The following is a 20,672-nucleotide window of genomic DNA, read 5'->3' as shown; positions in this document are numbered from 1 at the left end:
GGTGCGGCGACGTGGTCAAGAGCGAGGTGGCATTGTCTGACCTTAACGCTGCCGCGTCCTCCAGCCTTAAAGGGCGACGACCCCACTCGGTGAATAGCATAATCCTGCAGTCTTGGACCTAGTACAATGTGCATAAATAAATAAAATAGATTATTATATATACATATATATATATATATATATATATATATATATATATATATATATATCGGTGCGTTAGTACACTTTTTCCTTTCATTCTTACTCGAGTGAATCGATAAATAAATAACTACAGAAGTAAAGAGAATGGCAAATTTGGAATACAACTGAGCTAGTTGGTAGGTATTCATGTTAAGAAGACATGACTTGGAAACACGGACATAAGAGAAAAGTCGGAAGAGTGAACAGCTATATCTCACGTAGACCACTACTAGCACTTGATTGATAGGTATGGCCTCTTACGTGGGAATGCGGAGATAAATATTTGTGTCTACCTTCGGTTCCGCCGTTGTGTGATTTTTCAGTTGTTAGCGGCGTTTCTGCCGTCTTTACTACTCTCCTGTGTCTGTGTTTGCACGCCCTGTTTTTAGAAAGGGCCCCTAACAGCCTCTGAAAATACAACAAAAAACAAAACCCATGAGCGCGTTATTCTCTCTTGGCGTTTCTTGTCTTTTAATGCAATTCGTAATGCCATAACAGTGATTCACGTGACATCATCAGGGTACATATACTCGACTGGTCCATATACGAGAAATAACAGTTGTGAATTGTCTCCCACACTGCTTTGCTGTGCAGCCGTCCACCCGCTCTTGCTTCGCACGACTATCGTGCGCGATTAACTGATTTCGCTCCATTTTATGCGTTTGCGACCGCGCATGCAGAGATAACAGATTGTAGCCGACAAGCGCGAAATCATGATAGGTTCAACGCTTAGTGCAGATATTGTACGCGTGCTTCACGAAGAAACAAGTGGCGAGGAGATGTCCCCTGTGAGAAGGGTATTGAAAGCGAGAACGAAACCAACGGAGAAGGCGCCGGATTATACGATTCTTCCAACGGACACACTCTTTACAGCGGAGATGATGCAGCTTTCCATAAAAAGGGCGAGTCCGTTTCGACGGATTTTGTATATTTTTTGTTGTGTTAGGAATTGTATGGACACTCAGGTTTTCACCGTCGCCGTCATGTTTCGTATAAACTCTAAATCGATAACATTACTCCGCGCATTCTATGTTCTACCCGCGAGTAAAAGCTCGCGAGCGTTGGCAGGGAACATGGCTAAAGCAGAGATGAAACAAGCTGGCCATCTCCGTCACACGGAATGACATCAACCCGCGTGCGAGGCCTGCCGTCGTGTGCTCCTCAAGCAGAAGGAAACGCCCCGCCCGTCATTTGCTGGGCGAAGGAGCAGGAAGGGATGTCTGGGGAGAGGGACTGCGTAACTCGAGCAGCAACTGTGAACTTTCACTATAAGGGTGCGGTCGAGAGCGCTAGCACGCGCGCTATTTCAGCAGACATCCCCCAGCGAACGGCTCATATACCTTCTACGCGCTGTGAACGTTGTGAGCGCTATGATCTTCTGCTTCGCGCTCGGACCACTGATATGACAAACTGACCGAAAACCGCTTCTCTCCCGGGAGCGGCAGCATTACCATACAGCAGCGTATTGTAGAGTTAAGTGAGATCGGAGCAAGAAGAGTTAGCTGCTAGCCCTCGTTCATGTAACAGTAACATTACGGCGTGTACTTATCGCATTCACTGCTTCGCCTTCCTCCCCCCCCCCCCCCTAACCGCGCCGCCGCCGGTGATTTTGGGTCCGGCGCACATATCTAGGCCAGAGAGAGGCGCGGATTGTGAGCGCTCGAGTATTGGGAACGCAAACAGCACACCAGAGCGTAAAGCGTGGTATGCGGGCGCACGAGTGGAACAAACAAGCACGGGGAGCGACTAAACAAGACGCGAGAACGGGTGGCGGCGAATGGCATAGTGTCCTACAATATTTACTACAGGGAACTCTGGCGCTAGATTCTACGGGAACTGCAACGCTTGGCTCTTCAGCCAGCATGGGAACGATGGGTAGTACACGAATCGTTCTTTCGGGTCCGTCTGGCTCCTCGTCACCTGCATCCGCTTTGTCGCAAAACGAAGTCCAGCAAAAGTCAGCAGTTCCACTTGACCAGTTTAACCTTTTTGGGCTCACCACTTCAAATCTGGTCATGAGTTCACAAAGGTGCATTCTTTCATCCGAAACGAACGCGAAAACAGAGCAATAAACAATGCCACAAGTGCGTTCGAAGCCGTAAGCACGAAGATTAGGCAAATCCGTGTACTACCCATCATTCCCATGGTAGCTGAACGATCGCAGGGAATTGTAGGAAACTCTATGGCGAGAGGGAGCGAATAAACGTATGGCAGCTCCACCACTGTGAAAGCTGAAGAACCGCGTAGCACAGGCACTCAGGGATTCCCGTTCATAGAGTTTCCACCGCTCCGTTTACGAAAGCGCAGATGACGCCAATGTTTGAGGTAAGCTAGAGTTACTGTATATGCTACGCTATATACAGTAACTCTAAGGTAAGCATGAAGGGTTTCCCCAGCACTAGTAGAGTCTTGTTAGCAGGGGTGTAGCCAGAAATTTTTTTCGGGGGGGGGGGGGGGGTTCAACCATACTTTATGTATGTTCGTGCGTGCGTTTGTATGTGTGCATGCATATATACGCAAGCAAAATTGAAAATTTTCGGGGGGGGGGGGGGGTTTGAACCCCCAACCCCCCCTTGGCTACGCCCCTGCTTGTAAGGGAGATTCGCAAAATCGGTGTGCGACATGGGCGTTACATTTTGCTACGCTTTGTCGATTTCCTGCTTGTTGAGGCAGCTGAGACACGCGTCGTCGGCAGCGAGTTCCGTTAGGTTGCTTCCCCCATCAGATGTAGCGACGCAGCACCGGCGATGCGTAGGCGGAGGGGCACTCGCTCGCTCGGCGAGGCGCCCTGTCTTGCACAGCCCCGGAACCATGCAGTCGCAGGTTTCCGAAACGTACGTGTTTAACAATTTTTGGTCAATTCTTGCGATTACATCTTCGTCATTCCTATCATATTATTTTAGACCTTCTCGGTCTACTTTAACCCGGTCTTGGGCATGGCTAGCCTTCTTGTAGCCTGTGAGCGTTTTACTGTGAGCCAGGCCGTTGAAGTGTTCCGCACCTAAAACTGCATCGCGCGCAGCATTGGTGCTTTAGCGGGCGCTAACAAGCGGCGCCGCGCATGTAGACAGACACACACATTCACACACACGCACACACACACACACACATCATCATCATCAAACACACACAGAGACAGACAGACAAACACACATACACACACAGAGACCGGCACGCAAAGACAGACAAACACGGACAGACAAACACACACACAGACCGACAAACACGAACAGAGAGACAGACAAACAAACACGAACAGACAAACAAACACGGACAGACAGAGATACAGGCACACATACGCAGACAGACGGACAAACACACACACATGAACAGACAGACACACACACACGCACAGACAGACGAACAAACGCGGACAGACAGACAAACACGCACAGACAGGCAAACAAACACGGACATACAGGCAGACAAACATGTGCACACACACACACATACACTGACAGACAGACCGACAGACAGACACACACAAACACGAACAGACGGACGGACAGACACACACGCACACACATACAGACAGGTGCACAGTCATATGCACACAAACACAGGCACAGACGGACACAACCACGCACAGACAGACAGACAGACACAATTAGAGACATACACGCACGCACACAGACAAACACACACAGACACACACACACACGCACGCACAGACGGGTACAAACGCAGACAGATAGGCAGACTAATTCTGGCACACTGCGGCGCAATACCTTTATGGGAACAACCTTTACTGCAAACGACACAGACGTGATGAACAAGACATGTTTAGATATGCCATCGCTTTATCTGTAAGTTGTATGGATCGCACGCTTGCACACCCCACCTCCAGATAGGAAATACGTACTGCTTCTACGATTTCTGGGGTGATTCGCGCTTTGCTCTTCTTCATGACATCCGTGTTTATTAGGTCGGGTGAGCAATCCTGACAGCTTATGCAATGGCTAGCCAGGAAACCTTCGAAATTTGTTCGGTCACGCGCATTTAAAGTGAGGAGCACTTTAGGGGCCCGGCTTGTTGTCCATCCATGCATCTGATGTGGCGAGATTGGCGAGATCACGCTCGCAGTAAAGCGCTATAACAAGGCTATCAACGCTCAAAAGTAGGATCAAATGAACGAATAAGGTCTAAAACAATATAATTAACAGAAATAACGAAGAAATAGTTGGAATATTTAACCTAAAATCGCTAAAACGCTTCGGAAACATGTGTCTGACTCCCGTGGTTCAAAAGAGGTGGCGCCACCGCCTCGCCATTAGCACGATAGCTCCTCCAAGATGCATTTCGCCGGCGCTTGGTCGCTACATCTGCAGGGGGAAAGAACCCGACGGAACTCGCTGCAGACGACACGTGTCCAAGGGCGTCCGCAGAACACTTATAGTGTACTTATGGGCGAAGCTCCTCTAGCCGGGGCTCGGTCCCTCGCGCCGTGTACGCTAGTTCTCATTGCTCCCGCTAGAGGCGCAGCTGTGCCATAAGGCTATGAAATATGGAGGAGAGTATATGGGCAGAGAAGCGGTTCCGTAATTTGTTTAGGAAGAGTGTGGACGCAGTGGACAAAAAGAACTAGGAGGCTCACTAGTATAAATAAATATACGGCTGGTAGGGTAAGCAATATGTCAACAAAGAGCGTTAAGCGAAAAGTCAGAGAGGCGGAGAGGATTTACTGGACGGCAGCTATGGAGAAAAAACCGGCTTTGAGTAACTACCGAAAGGGCAAAATTGAAATAAAGAGGGAGGCATTTTACGATAATTCAAGGGGAAGCGCTTTATAGACCTTATGCAAAATTGCTGCCATCTGTCGGAGGTTTGACGAAGGTACCGATTCGGCGCCATGTTGGAGGCTTGTGTCCGAATCGTATTGCTGTCGCTGCTATTTCTTCTGTCGCTGCTATTTCGGTAGCTAACAACGGTAGCGTTGTTAGCTACCGGAATATCATGCGTGCAGTGTAGGATGGTTGGGAGGAGAAATTAGCGCGCGACGCGGCTAGGCACGGCGACGACGATAAGGGAGTGCTGTGGACCCATTTCAAAGCGTATTTCATAAGGGACAGCCTACGTCGACGTAATGTATTGTGCATCTTATTTTAAATGAAACGTTGTCCTGTTTGTTATTTTTGAACAAGAAATATTTCACTGCTGTAGTCACCGACGTATGTTTTACATAGAATTACCGCACGGTTAAAATGTAAGAAAGGTCCGCTTCTCATGCACGTGGCAAGTGAACATGAAAGGCGATTGTTGCTCCAAGAAGTAGGCGCCGATTAGCTGCCATTTAATCAAATATCCTCCCGACTTGTACGCGTAAATGATACATCGTCGCTTTCTGGGCCTACTGGCGCCTTAAAATTTCAGCCCGTTGCAGCAAGACATTTTCGCGTCGCCGAATGAACGCCTGCGAAACCACCTCAGCGCGTAAGCGACGGTAGCGCACCCGCGGTCGAATGTAACACATCTGGGGGAACAGCATTTCTTTCAGTTTCATACAAAAAGTGCCACACACAAGCATCTGTTAACATTTCATAGCACACAGCTAGGGGTGGATGCAGGATTTTCCCGAAAGGGGATCGCGTCAGCTGGGAGAACCTGATATGTGCTCTTCTTGGGGTACAAATAAAAAAGAAAGTGAGGGGATCGCGTCAGCTGGGAGAACCTGATATGTGCTCTTCTTGGGGTACAAATAAAAAAGAAAGTGCGCGGGAGTCAGGTGGTCCGGGCCGCCCCTCTGTATTAGGCAGTAATAGCACATGAAATGCTTGAAAAATACGCATAGGGAAGCAGTACGCGCGAAGCCCATCCCACCAAATAAATACTACCTTCACAGTCTAAAACAAACTACGAACAACATGCTCCAGCACAATCGGTCCGTTCGCTGAGAATCGATGACCACGCACGAGCTACCTAACATGTAACTGTTATCGCAATGTGATAAACAAAGTAATGGTGTCACCAACTGCGCAGGCATGCGCGAGTAGCCGCGATGCAGCTTTGGAGCGCCCACACGAAGCCGGTTTGTCTGTGCCTGCAAGTACACAGCTCGAAAACTGTCTCGTTCCGGCATGACACGAAAGAGTATTCTCTGATGAGTACCGATGCTGTCACATATCGCATCTATTAGGAACGGCGAACGTAAACACGGCGTTAGTCGTTAGCAGAAGCCGGAGCAACGGAACGATCTGCCGCTTCTAGTCGACCGCAAGGAAACCTAATAACATATGGAGGCTAATTTCCTGCAAACCTTTTTTCAGCATCCCAATTTCCTCAGTCTCAGCAACACGGCACACGAAAATATGTCGGCACTGCCGTTCCCATCAGCCGCCACACGTCGACACCTACGCTCCGTGTATTCACGTGCGGAGTGCGCGGCGAAAATGCGCACGGCGGCCGCTAGATGGCAGCAGATTTTGCATAAGGTCTATACTGTTTGAAGCGCGTTCGGGTTGCCTTAGAGCGCATAGTTATAAAGCGAGATTCAGTAAAGAAGAAGAACAATGCACATTCTGCGGGGAAGATAAGGAAACGGCGGAGCATGTTCTGATTGAATGTGGAGATATCCACCCTGGTGTACTTTTGGGCACGTGCCTACATGAAGCCTTGGGTTTTAGAGACGACAATGGAAAGATGAACACACCCGCGATTGAAATAAGTAAGAGACGAGAGTATTGGTGGCAGAAACTTAGAGAGAAAGGAGAAAAATAAATATTCAAAAAAAAATAAGGGCATTCTACCGTAAAGGGCAGAGAACTGGGCTGAGAGTTTAGTTTTTTGTGTGTGTGTAGTAACATAGATTTAATTGAAGTAGAGACACTAGGCCAACACTAAGGGAAAGAAGAGTAAAGGGAATTTTCTTTTTGTCGAGCCCGGCGGCACACTTGTCACCGCCCCTTTATAAAGGGAATGCTCATGGCATCCATCCAGCATCCAAAGGGCGCCCGCTGCACACTCGGCGCGCGCGCTAGTTAGTGTTGGAGCTTCGCCCCACTCGTGAGCATTCACTTCGTGGAGTCGGCGTGGGTTTTTTGCAGGGTGGTGCATCCGCAGAGGGGGCGGGTGGAGGGAGGGGTATCCAGCACAGGCAGCCTTTCCTTCACTGCCGTGACATGACTGGCAAGATTAATCAATACTATGTGTAACGTGCAAAGTTGGCTGGCAATCCTGAAGGCCGTTTCACACAGACATGCGGGACCAGAGGGCGCTAATCGTGCTGTGTAGCTTATTGTTACTGCAGAGAAAAATATTATACAATATTTCAGGGTGGGGGGGGGGTGCTTGCAACAGCTCCCCCACCCCTTGCACCCCTCTCCGGACGCCTTTGCACGTGTCTGAACTGCCCAGACTAGCAGGGGTCAATAAAGCACATCAAAAAGTGGTGCGCATGTTGCACACCGAGTTTGCGAATCTTCCTAACAAGATTGTATACTCGTGCCGCGGAAACCCTACATGTTTACTCAAACATTAAAGGGACACTAAAGAGAAACACTGAATCGGTTTAGACCGATAAATTGTTCTCTGAGAACTCTAATGTCGTTAATTTCGCCATCATAGGTTTATTAATAGAGGAGAAAATCGAGTTCAAAGTTTCATATTTAAATCTCGCGCCGAAATCTCCCTGCGTGACGTCACGGATTTCAAAGTGCATTTATCGTATTTTGGCGCCATTGGCTCAACAAAATTACCCCGAACTTGGTATGTTAAGTCTATGGCCCCCTCAGAGGATGATGTACTTCATTTTTACCGATTAGGAACTACGTAGACCCTAGTAGGCGCCGTCAAAACATGTGACGTCACGGCGAATGGTGCGGAAACTTCAAGGTGGCGTCACCACCCACATTTTGTTTTTGCGTGTTTTTGGTATATCGCGAAAGAGTGCTTTACTAATATGAGAAAAATCGTTTTGCTCTTTAGTGTCGCTTTAACGTCGTCGTCGGTGTGGTAAACGGAGCAGTGGGTACTGCACGAACGGGAATCGGTGCGTGATCCTCAGGCTTCACAGCAGTGGAGCTAGATTTGGTTTTAGAGCGCAGCTCTTAGGCGCCCGTTCCTGCATTGAGCGGCGTCGCCGTCGTCGTTGTAACCGATAGAGCGAACGAGGACGAAAAAGAGCGAACGCGGAGCGCAGCGAGCCGTTGTGTTAGCGTCTGCAATGCCTCGTACCTGCTCGCGCTTCTTGTGGCAGCGCAACACATGCCTCTCGCCCCGCCACGATGGTCTAGTGGTTATGGCGCTCGACTGTTGACCCGAAGGTCGCGGGATCGAATCCCGGCCGCGGCGGCTGCATTTTTGATGGAGGCGAAAATGTTTGAGGCCCTGTACTTAGATTTAGGAGATTTAGGTGCACGTTAAAGAACCCCAGGTGGTCGAAATTTCCGGAGCCCTCCACTACGGCGTCTCTCATAATCATATCGTGGTTTTGGGACGTTAAACCCCAGATATTATTATTATTAACACATCCCTCTCGGGCACGAAAAAGTGGTTTGACTTGCCAGGCTTGGGAGAGGAAGACGTGCGGTGGTTGAAGTCACACTTTGTGTTTGGAACGCTCTAGCGGACTCTTAGATTTTGCATCTAGTTTAGAGCGCAGCTCTCAGGCGCATGTTCCTGCGTTGTGCGTCGTCAACGTCGTCGTAAGGATGAAAGACGGCGATTGCAAGGAGAGCGCGAGGAGGAGGGAACGACAATAACGAGGCGACAGGTTCCGCGGCGCCACAGAAGTGCGCGCCGTCATGCGGTCGCCGATGACGTCATCACCAAGGTATGCGGCAAGGGCGTCCACCGATACCATATATGGAAATAAAGCGCTGCATGAACGGAGGCCTCTCAGCAACGGCCGTTGTGGAACGCGCCCACGCGCTGCCTTCCACGGTCTCCCGGTTAGCGAGGCAGTCGCGCCTCAACTTATCGAAAAATCAATACACCTAAACAGCTGCGCTAAGAATTCGCATTAGGCAGTATCGTACTCATGGAGGACTTTTGTGTTGTTTTTTACATTGTTGGCATGCTCCCTTAAACTATCGTTGATGCATCTCTCAGTTTGGCCAACGTACACCTTTCAAGGAATTTCTGTGCTTTGTACCACTGACCAGCTGCATCCTTGCCTCCGGGTCGGTCATTCTGCAGAGCAATGTAGATGCGCTGGGTGAAGCACAAACGAGAAACGTAACAAGCGACAGGACTAGTGGTGCAAGTTTGAAAGTTTGCGCACCACTAGTCCTGTCCCTTGTTACGTTTCTCGTTTGTGCTTCACTTAGCGCATCTGCATTGCTATGCCGTACCAACTAGCCCAAATTGAAGCTTTGCTGAACGTTCATTCTGCAGAGCTTAGACAGCCTGTGTGGTGCACTGAGTACGACTTTCACCTCGTAGCGCTAAGCCAGCTTTTTCCGGTTGCGTGAAAGATAGTGAAAGATTGCTTCACAAGTTTGCGAGCGATGGCGCATTTTCTTGAGCAGGCTCTCTGCGACCAAAATGAGGAGGGTCCAGCTGGGTATCCCCAGCGCTTAGCAGTCTTTGACGCTCGAACGCTTCTGAAGTATACAGTGTGGGCAAGATTTACCAAGAGCGTTCTTGAGGCTCGACTTGGCAAATAGCTCGTTTAACGAACGTAGAGTGGACGGACTTGAAAGATAGAAGTGGTTGTTTAGCGCGCGGTTCATAGCACCAGCAGACACCAACACCTTTGAAACTAAACCGGATATCTAGAAGTCTAATTTGGCCATTTACTGGAAGTTCGTAAGTGGGCCCATCACATCAAAGAACTAATCAAGCAGACCTTTGTTATTTAGTTCAATGTCCTCCGGGTCACAATTTAAAACAAAATAATCACCAACGTACCCGAGCACGCTAAGAACTATAGGGGAGTGCGAATATTCAAATTTCGAATTCTAGTCGAATAAATCGATTCGATTTTCGAATAGCTAGTATTCGAAGTTTCGAATAATTCGACAGGACGAATGTCTAAAAATTACACCATCTCCCGCTAAAGGGGACCATGAGGCGATGCGAAGACGATCGCGTTGCACGATCGCGTTCCGTTGGCGTTCGTTGGGCATGCTAGCGAACTCGGGCATGCTACTGACCTCGCGTCGTGGAACGCGAAGAGTAACGCTACGCTCGTCGTGTCTTCCCTCTAGCCTGCCCGTTAATTCTCACAGGGCGAGCGGCGAATGCGGTCGACAGGCGCACGAGAGGGTGCGGCGTAGGAGAGGAGAGAGGGGGGAGGGGACGCGCATGCGCTGGCGCTCATCGCGGCGTTGCGCAGGAGAGAATTTCGGCATGTCGATCCCGCGTTTCAGATGAGGAGTGGAGAGGGGGAGGGGAAAGGGTGAGTGGAGATGAGGAAAGGGAAGAGGGGGAGTGGAGAGCTGTGTGGGAAGGGTTTGCGCACGCGCAGGAAGGGTGGTCACGCCGCACTCCACCACCACCACCACCGGTTTGAACTCCGCTATAAGATGCTTCGCATCTAAAAAAACGCGACAAAGGCCAATGGTGCAACTTGGTTAGGCTAAAACTTACGCTAACGTCGTTACGGTAGGCCTTTCGTTAGAACTTTCACCGATATCATGGTTCGAAAGCGAGCGCATGCTTATATTAAAGGTTATGTTATTTCCGCACGTCACGGCTCGAGCAAACAAGGCCAGTGAACAGTCTGGGAGACTGCCAAACTGCTAGCGTGCAAAAAATAGCCAGCACACTGAGCTCAGACCTCGTAGTCAAGAGGTTCGAAAATACTTTCATTAGCCCCTGATCCCAAGAAAGGATGATCCTTTGAAATACTGAAAAGAGCATAAAACTGCACTTTATCGTCAAAGTTGCTTTGCGATACCTTCCCATCCCAGCTATTGAGGTGCCCGGTGAGCGCATGTTCTCAATCTGAACTGCAGGAAACACCGTATCACGACGAGAGAGCCAGAAGCCAGGTCATGTGGAATAGCTTGTGTTTCTTCATGACAATTTGTAGCCTCGGTAGCTGTCACTCACCGCATCATGTCCTCGAAGACATGAGCAGGTTTCATTTCTTTGTTCTTTCTTTCAGTTTTGAATCAAATCATTTGTATTCGATATTCGATTCGATATTTTTCGCCACTATTCGGCACCATTCGATTCGAATTCGACTCGAGATGATATTTCACTATTCGCACACCCGTACTAACAACATTTTCATCGGTGAGCGAAGCGTTGGTATGACGATTGAAATGAGCAGGAACCAAGTGTCTATAAGCATAGGACGATGCAAGAACCAGTGCAAACGCCTTGCTTTTGCAGGTGTGGAATCCCTTCAACCATTGTGTACGTAAATCGCAAATTAAAGCTTAAAAGTTCTGAGAAACCACTAGCATGAATCTCCGCAGAGTTTTGGAAAGCAATAGAACCGCATTTCTCAATAGAACGCTCAACGTATTCAAGGATTAGGTTATGAGGCAGGGGATATAAAATTTATATTTAATGTCAATCGAGAATGCTTGGCAGCACTTCTCGGTGATAGCGTCGAAAAATTGCAAAACCTTGTTAGAGTTGGTCGTGATGAAGGGGTCTTATATCGATAAAATCTTAAAATTGTTCTTGCTCTTATCGATCGCCCCTAACCGATTCGGGAAGGTTAAGCCTGTATGGCTTTTTTTTTTTTTTGCACTAGACTTGTGTTCACTCAGAGAAACCTTATGGCAGGAATTCAACGCTGTGGAAACCGCCTCTCTCGACTTTGATTTGTATATTTCACCTGATAAAACAGCGAAACCACACTCTTTGTCCACCAGAAGAATGCGGAGGGAGTGGTCGCGTAGAAAAGAAGCCCCTAGTCTAACGAGTGGACCTGGTTTTAAGTTCTTGCCACTGTTAAGGACCTTAACACCTTCCGAAACACAACGTGCGCTCTCATCGGCCGAGGCGTGATGCGAAACCTTACCTGACGTACAAAAGAAAGCTGTTCTGGCCTTGAATCCCTGGGACCCAGGGCAAACTTCGATCCAAGGGAAAGAACACCGATTACGTCGGCTGGCAAAGTTACGTCACCTACGTTGTGTACGTTGCATTGTGACCCTTGCGTATCAGGTCCTCAGTCTTCTCAGGACTTGTTGTCAGAGGAACTCGGCTGATTGGTCGGCGATGGCGTGGAAGGCCGGCAACTTTCGTTGTTGCGACGATACGTGAACCCTGCTGCACACCTGCACACTCAGAGGGTCATGATACAGGCGCGCCTGGCGTCTACATTCAGGCGGCAAAAAATCTTTACTACACGTATTCTGTGTCCAACAGAAGGCGGTAGTCCACCGAAAAGCACACTGACTCCCTGAGGTAGTCGCTTGGTGAGGAGACAAAAGGAAAATTCTCGTGCACGGCATACCGTGACAGCGATATGCGAGACGATGGCGCATGGGTCGCACTGGTAAGAGGAAGAGAACGAGCCGATAGTATACTTGACTAAAGTGGCGACTTGAGCTGGCGAGATGCGAAATCTTTTCCAATAAAGGTTGCTACAAGTTAGCGCTCACCGTCATCGTTTGTGTTCCGTACGTGTGTTTTTTTGCACTGCAGTGTGCCAGAATTATTTACCGACAAGCCCAACTCGCCACTTTAAACAGACACACACATAGACGCACCAACAGACGGGCACAAACACAGACAGACGAGCACACACGCACAGACGGACACATAGGCGTGCGCAGGGTTCCCCATCAGGGGGGGGGGGGCAAAGGTTCATCGCAGCGCATCAATATACGGGGCAGATTTTGCGGCCCCCCCTCTTAGGTGACTAAGGAGGTCAATGTATGGGGCACATTTTGCGCCCCCCCCTCTTAGGTGAGTTGCGGGGGCGGCCGCCCCCCCCCCCTGCCACCCTCGTGCGCACGGTTATGGACGGACACAAAAACACACAGATAGACAAACACACAGACGGGCACGAACACGGACAAACACACACGCACACAGACGAACACTTACACAGACACAAACACACACACAGACAAACACACATACACAGACAGACAGGGAGAGACACACACACGTAGACAGACACACAGATACATGTACACACAGAGAGACAACACAGAGACTGACAAACGCGCTCACAGAGACAAACACAGACAGACACAAACAGAGAGAGAGAGAGAGAGACTGAAAGACACAAACAAGCACACACACAGACGGGCAGACAAACACACAAAGACAGACAACAGAGAGACATGTACACACAAACACAGACAAACGCGCCCATACAAACAGACACACACCGACAGACAGACGGACACACGCAGACAGAAAAACACAGAGAGAAAGAGAGAAACACACACAAACAGAAAGCGAGACAAACACACACACACACACATAGACAGACAGGTACCCACACAGAGAGACCAAAGACAAGAGACAGAGAGACAATGTACACACAAACAAACACACGGACAAACGCGCTCATACAGACAGACAGACAAACACACACACACGCACACTGAGACAGACGGACACACGCAGACAGAAAAACACAGAGATAGAGAGACACACGAACAGGAAGCGAGACAAACACACACACACATAGACGGACAAGTACCCACACAGAGAGACCAAGGACAAGAGACAGAGAGACATGTACACACAAACAAACACACAGACAAACGCGCTCATGTAGACAGACAAACACACACACACACACACACACACTGAGACAGACGGACACACGCAGACAGAAAACAGAGAGAGAGACCCACGAACAGAAAGCGAGACAAACACACACACACATAGACGGACAGGTACCCACACAGAGAGACCAAGGACAAGAGACATAGAAACAATGTACACACAAACAAACACACGGACAAACGCGCTCATACAGACAGACAGACAAACACACACACACGCACACTGAGACAGACGGACACACGCAGACAAAAAAACACAGAGATAGAGAGACACACGAACAGGAAGCGAGACAAGCACACACACACATAGACGGACAAGTACCCACACAGAGAGACCAAGGACAAGAGACAGAGAGACATGTACACACAAACAAACACACAGACAAACGCGCTCATATAGACAGACAAACACACACACACACACACACTGAGACAGACGGACACACGCAGACAGAAAAACACAGAGAGAGAGAGAGACACACGAACAGAAAGCGAGACAAACACACACACACATAGACGGACAGGTACCCACACAGAGAGACCAAGGACAAGAGACAGAGAGACATGTACACACAAACACACACACAGACAAACACGCTCATACAGACAGACAGACACACACACACGCACACACACACACACACACACACTGAGTCAGACGGACACACGCAGACAGAAAAACACAGAGAGACACACACACACAAATAGAAAGCGAGACAAACACACACACATAGACGGACAGGTACCCACGCAGAGAGACCAAAGACAAGAGACAGAGACATGTACACACAAACAAACACACAGACAAACGCGCTCATACAAACAAACACACACACACACACACACACACACACACACTGAGACAGATGGACACACGCAGACAGAAAAACACAGAGACAAAGAGACACACAAACACAAACAGAAAGCCAGACAAACACACAAAGACAGACAGACAGGCACCCACACAGAGACAAATGACAACAGACAGACATATACACAAAAAGAAACACACAGACAAACGCGCTCATACAGACAGACAAACACACACACAGCGAGACAGACGGATCCACGCAGACAGGAAACACACACACACACACACACACACACACACACAGACAGGCAGGCATCCACACAGAGACCAATGACAACAGACAGAGAGACATGCACGTCTATGACGGTGCCGTAGCTGTAGCCACTCCAAACGGGCGGTGAACGCACGCGCGATTGCCGAACGCTCGCGCTTTCTCACCTGTCGTGCGGTAGGTGCAGCGACCTATCCTCAACAATGGTGAAGTGAAGTATTCTCTGGGACCCCTACTGCTGGCGTACCTCAGTTGGGAGGGCATAGAGGCGCCCGTGCTGCGTCTCGAACAAACGCGATCTGCGAGAGCGGCATGACCAGCTCTTAGGTACGCACGCACGGATCGCATGCGTGCGTATGTGGCGGCCACGTACTACGTATCGCGATACGTACGCTTCGCGGTCTGCGCATGCGCACTACACAATACGTGGCGCCCTTACGTACGCAACGTCGCCACGTACGGTACGTACGCAGTACTAAAACTCTGCGCTACGCGAAGACGGTTGCACGGCTCTAACAAACGTACCCACAGTATAGAATGAACGGCATCAAGAATGCAGACTAATTTCCTCACAGCAAAGCTCTAATGACGCAGCAAATACCTAGTTTGATTGAGTGAGTTGGTCCCATAATACGTGCTGTCATAAAACAAATTAATAGATCAAAGAAATATATTTACTTATAATTAAAAAATAAAGGCCAGGGAAACACAGGCTGAAAAAAAAAAAAAATTGGCGCGGGAATATGACGGGAAATATATGCGGAAAAAACAGGCGGGAAGAAGTGCCGGCACATCGTCCTGCTGGCGCGAGCTTTTTCTTTTTTTTTTATTCGGCTAACATTTCTCGTTCAAGCCGCGACAGAAGCGAACATCGTCGACGAGAAAACGGTCGAGAGGAGCTGCACGACTGGGCGTTTCGATTCATGTAAAACACTGGATACAATGCGCGAAAAATACCCAACGTAACGCGCGAACGCGACGTACTATCTTGAGCAATATGTGCCGGAATACCGAGTTCACGTTTATTCAATGATTACTTTTTATGTACTGATATGAACGTGACGTATTGAATTGCAAGAGATACCTTTTCACTCGAGCATTTGGTGTTATGAACACTCTTGTGCTTGCCAATTGCGCTTAGCCACTGACCTTTAAAAGGTAATTGCAGAGTTCCGTCTCATATTGCTCATGACTATACAGTACGCATACATATATTCGCACAGCAAGCTTAAACCTATGGGCCTCACGTAATCGTCAAGATCCTTCTACCCAAACCACGTCTTATACAGCATGCATAAAAGCCGCTTCTAAAGCCATTACGTAACGAATCGTGCAAGAATTACGTGGGTGAGAAGAGTTCTGCGTGGCACGCAAAGTGTAATCTCATAGAAATACGAATTGCGAAGCTGAGGATTGTTGCGTATGACTATAGTATAAAGCACGAAGCATCACTCACCTTCGCAAGATAGCGGCATCGTGACCCAAGCGGAGAGATAAATGTCGGCTTGTCGCTTCGACCGAAGGAACGAAATAATCCACAGTCCAGTCACCTTGGGCTTGCCGCGCAGCACAACGAAGTTGTGTCGCCAAGCGGAGCACAAAGCCTGAACACGGTGACGCGAAAATACTCGGGGAGATGAAAGAAATGTGTGATGCTAGCAATCACAGCAGTACACCGGCTGTAACAAAAATGGCGGGAAGCGACACTTTTACCGCTGCATACTATATACGGTAATCGAACTTACCTCGATCACATAAGCAAGCGCACCGCCTCAACATGACACTGCATAATTCGCGCTTGACCTTTGAAACACGGTAATCTCAGTTTGACACGCTAAAGCACGGTATAAGGGGTTGTGATTAATAGAAAAGAACTGGAGCGAAACAAAAATCGTCGACACCTCGCTCGCTTGGCTCCGTCCAACTGACGCCGCGGCGCCCAAGCGCCCAAGCACGGCCGGTGCGGCCGGCGTAACTGGCGTAACGGCCGAAGTCCCTAGACCGATTGCATTCGTAGCCCTTTTGTTTCTTGAAGAAAGCGTTAAATCTAGGGAATTTTTGTCTGCTTTTTGCAACCGTTATTGCCGTTATCCCAATGCTTCGCGCGGCTTCCCCCTTCGTTAACCCCTAGGCTCGATTTTGAATTCTCGCTATGCTTTGGTACGTGGCAACCTTTTGATGATGACCCGGATGATAGCGTGGTTTATCGCCTGGTTTGCTGCTCCAGATGTCGAGTGACGATTATGAAATATGCCATGACCACACGTGCACGAAAATGACGAACAAGGGAGGAAGGAGAGACTTGAACGCGAAACGTAGCTAGCGATGACTTTGTGAACTAATAAGCATGAGTTTGAGGGGTTTCATTTGAAATTCGCGGCTTGACATGCATTCGGAACGAGATAACACACAGTGAGAGAGCCCCACGCGCAAGTCGGCAAGTGTACTTACGGTTGTTTTCGCATGAAGTCTCTCTGATCTCTCTATATTTTATCGTTGCTGCGGGAGGGGGAAGCTCACTACAGCACAGCCGACCATAGGCGTGCGCAGGGTTCCCCATCAGGGGGGGGGGGGGCAAAGGTTCTTCGCAGCGCCCCCCTCCCCTCTACTAAATCAATGTATGGGGCAGATTTTGCGCCCCCCCCCCCTCTTTGGTGACCAGAAGGGTCCATGTACGGGGCAGATTTTGCGCCCCCCTCTTAGGCGATTAGGGGGGGCGGCCGCCCCCCCCCCCTGTGCGCACGCCCAGCCGACGATACAAGCCAGACTCGTGGCCTTCGTCGCGTCGATTTTCTTGGTTGCGCTTGGCGTTAAAATAGTGTGTAAGCGCTGGCCGCAGGTGCGAAGGTGAGCCATGAGATCGTTTAACCGTCACCGCATCAACGAAAGTGCTTTTGGAACCGGCCACAGCCATCTCTGCTCTGTACTACGTACGTTTTTTCGCGGGCAGTGAGAAGAAGCAAGACCAAATGGCTTAGCTGAACATTGTCAGTGGCTCTTGGCGTCGCAGCCAAGCCATAGGCGTGAGCACAGGAAAAGCACCCCCCCCCCTTAATTATCGAAGGGCCGCGCCAAATATGTCCCGTAACTTTACTCAGTAGGACCCATCCCGTCATTGTATGGTGCGCAGGTTTTTGACGATAATGGCGGCTAGGGACCCCTGATATTGCATTCCCAGAACTGTTTACATCCCACTTAGCCCCCGGAAAGTCTGGGACCAAGGGCAGGCCGTTGTGGTGGGCACGTCATTACTTCATTTTAATTTTCGCATCAGCTGCGGAGGTTTGAACGCGATAGCGTTAAAGAGCTCGTTTCGCAGAAATTTCGGTGTCGGCGTCGGCGTCGTTGGTTGTGAGCGAAAAATCAGCGTTGTCCGTGAGGGAAAGGTCGAGAAAGATGCAAATAAATAAAATTCGGCAGATGCCACGTACCGTGGGAATCGATGTAATGCGAAGCATGGGGCGGGAGGGGACTGTGGCGTAATTTTTTACATTGAGCGAGACGTTACGAAATGACGCTAAATAGGCGCAAATGACATGCGCACACACACATATGTTGAAGAATCGCAGATGCGTTATATAACCAGTTGTTTACAGTTGCGTAGCAGCAACATAGTTATTACCAACACCAGACGCCGCAAGCCGATATGTTGTGCTTATACTTGTCCGTTATGACGGAGAATGCACGCACGTTTCACGAACCCGTGTGCATGTGCGGAAAGTGTTCTTGACAGTTCTCACGTAAATTGCGGTGAGTGCAATGTCTTTGTTATTGTGATTGATGTGTGCAACGCAGCTCGCCGATTCCGCTGCTCGTCTGCGTGTGTTCGGTGCCTGGCGGCCGGCGAAATGGGATGCGGCCTATGTTGAAGTTGCGCATCGCCGTGTTCTTATCCGTGCCCACGCCGCCGCAGCTTCACTGAAGCCGCTTGCTGTGGACTACACATTGGAATCCCGTGATTGCAGTTGGCTCATCGCTCCATGTTTCAGAAAGTGCTAACACGCTAATTTCTGTGAGCAGAGCGTCTTTTTCGAGGTTGTGCACGTGTGCGTGCACAGACTGTACGTTGAGAGCGGCGAGCGTTAGGTGACTGTTGTGGTTGTGGCACCGAATGTAGGTGGTAGCCCGGTCCAAGACGACGTCTAGAGGCCTGTTTGCTAGCCGGGTCATGTCGTCGACAGAGCTGGCGACATGTCGGAACCTGAAGTCACCTTTTTGCGTTGCTGAGGTATAGGTCGTCGAGACTTGTAGCCCTGGAAAGTGCTACTCGTACGTAGACCAACTTCAGTGGATGGCGCTTATTGTATCCGAAGACTACCTGGGCGTATGTGGCCCAGGTAGTCTTCGGATACAAGACAAGTAGGTAGTTATGGCATTTGCTTGCGCAAGGGGAAACTGTGTCCTTTTACACGAGATATTTTTCTGGCGTATGCCATGGTTGTGGTGGTTGTGGTGGTCCCACGGGCATTCATTTCAATTCTATTGAGGGTGTGAGGTAGTGATGTGCTTCGTCCTGGCTGGGACGACATTTCCTACCGTGGCCATTGTAAATTCAAGCCAAAGTCGGAAGAGGTTGCCGTGTTGGTCACGCTCGATGTACCACAAGGTGCCCATGTTTCCATTAACGAGGCCACCGCTTACGTCGATGTTTGCCGTGATCATGTACGGCTTGCCGATGCTGAGGTAAATTGAGGCCGGCAGGCTACCCCTGCCGTTTGCGTTCATGTTGGCCACCATGGGTCAGGACATCCCTGTGTACCTGCTCGCTATGATAGCCACTTATGTTATCGTATGCGGGATGACATAACACGTTGTCCGCAGCGTCGAGGCAACGTGCGTTATAGATGTCGACGTCCGCATTGCTGTAGTATAGCCGTATGCCGTCGGGGCACTACGCGGCGGCTTCTTCGCGTGTCACAAAGCAAAGCCGCCCTCAATCAATCTGACGTCATCGCCCAGCCTCATATGAAATTAAGTGAACGCTGCGTCATTCTGGCGGGCAACGTGGACGATTGGATGGCAGCCGAGCGTCTTCCAGAGGTGTTCTGTCTTCAGCTCCCTCACTTGCAATGGCGTAGTCAGGGGGGGGGGAGCAAACCGCCCCCCCCCCCCGAATTTTTTTTTTGTCATGGCATATAAAGCCCAAAATGACACTCGACCACACGTGCCTGCCCGTCCCTCACTTCAGGTCAAGGTGGTGCCATCCCCCCACTCGAAAAAATTTTCTGCCTACGCCCCTGCTCACTTGCCGTGCGTGTCAATGTCTACCTTCGAATCAACTGTGGCACATCTAGTCTAAATAACTTCAGTAAAGTGACTTATTGTTGGGCGAGTTGGTTCATCCTTACGGTAGAATAGCGCAAATACCACGACGAGAGAAGATGGCCTGTTCGTCTCCCATCTTCTCTCGTCGTGGTATTTGCGCTATTCTACCGTAAGAATAAGTTAGTCTAAATAACTTTATTTGGTCCTGAGGAGGCGATGGCCCCCTACGGGGCCTCGTCTGCGGGCCGCGCCCGCGATGGGACCGGGAATTGAAACTTGACGTCCAGAGGGCTCACGACCTGTGGCACACACCGGCATAACATGAACTGTGGTATGCGGGTATGTGCCACACGTGACTGAGGGAAAGGATTTTATGACGTACGCGACAGGCGTTTTGCGTTATTCATGTCATGTCATGACCACTGAATCGTGTTCCCCTGCTCTGATCCCCTGGTATGCCAATTATTATATTACAAGTAATGGAGATTATATTACAAGT

General features: G+C 49.6%; 1 protein-coding gene across 1 annotated transcript in view; it reads right to left on the bottom strand.

Annotated features, from left to right (window-relative positions):
- LOC119394461 (uncharacterized) overlaps positions 1-16,526 on the bottom strand; it is a 120,336-nt gene extending 103,810 nt beyond the window's left edge. The window contains exon 1 of the mRNA XM_049415791.1: positions 16,361-16,526. The gene's annotated coding sequence lies outside the window, so the exon portion shown is untranslated. The remainder of the gene's footprint in view (positions 1-16,360) is intronic.
- Positions 16,527-20,672: the final 4,146 nt, after the last annotated feature.

Source organism: Rhipicephalus sanguineus, chromosome 5, assembly GCF_013339695.2.
Source record: "Rhipicephalus sanguineus isolate Rsan-2018 chromosome 5, BIME_Rsan_1.4, whole genome shotgun sequence".
In the NCBI taxonomy this organism is placed as follows: domain Eukaryota; kingdom Metazoa; phylum Arthropoda; class Arachnida; order Ixodida; family Ixodidae; genus Rhipicephalus; species Rhipicephalus sanguineus.
Note: the sequence above shows the minus strand (reverse complement) of the source record. Positions and strands in the feature narration are given on the sequence as shown.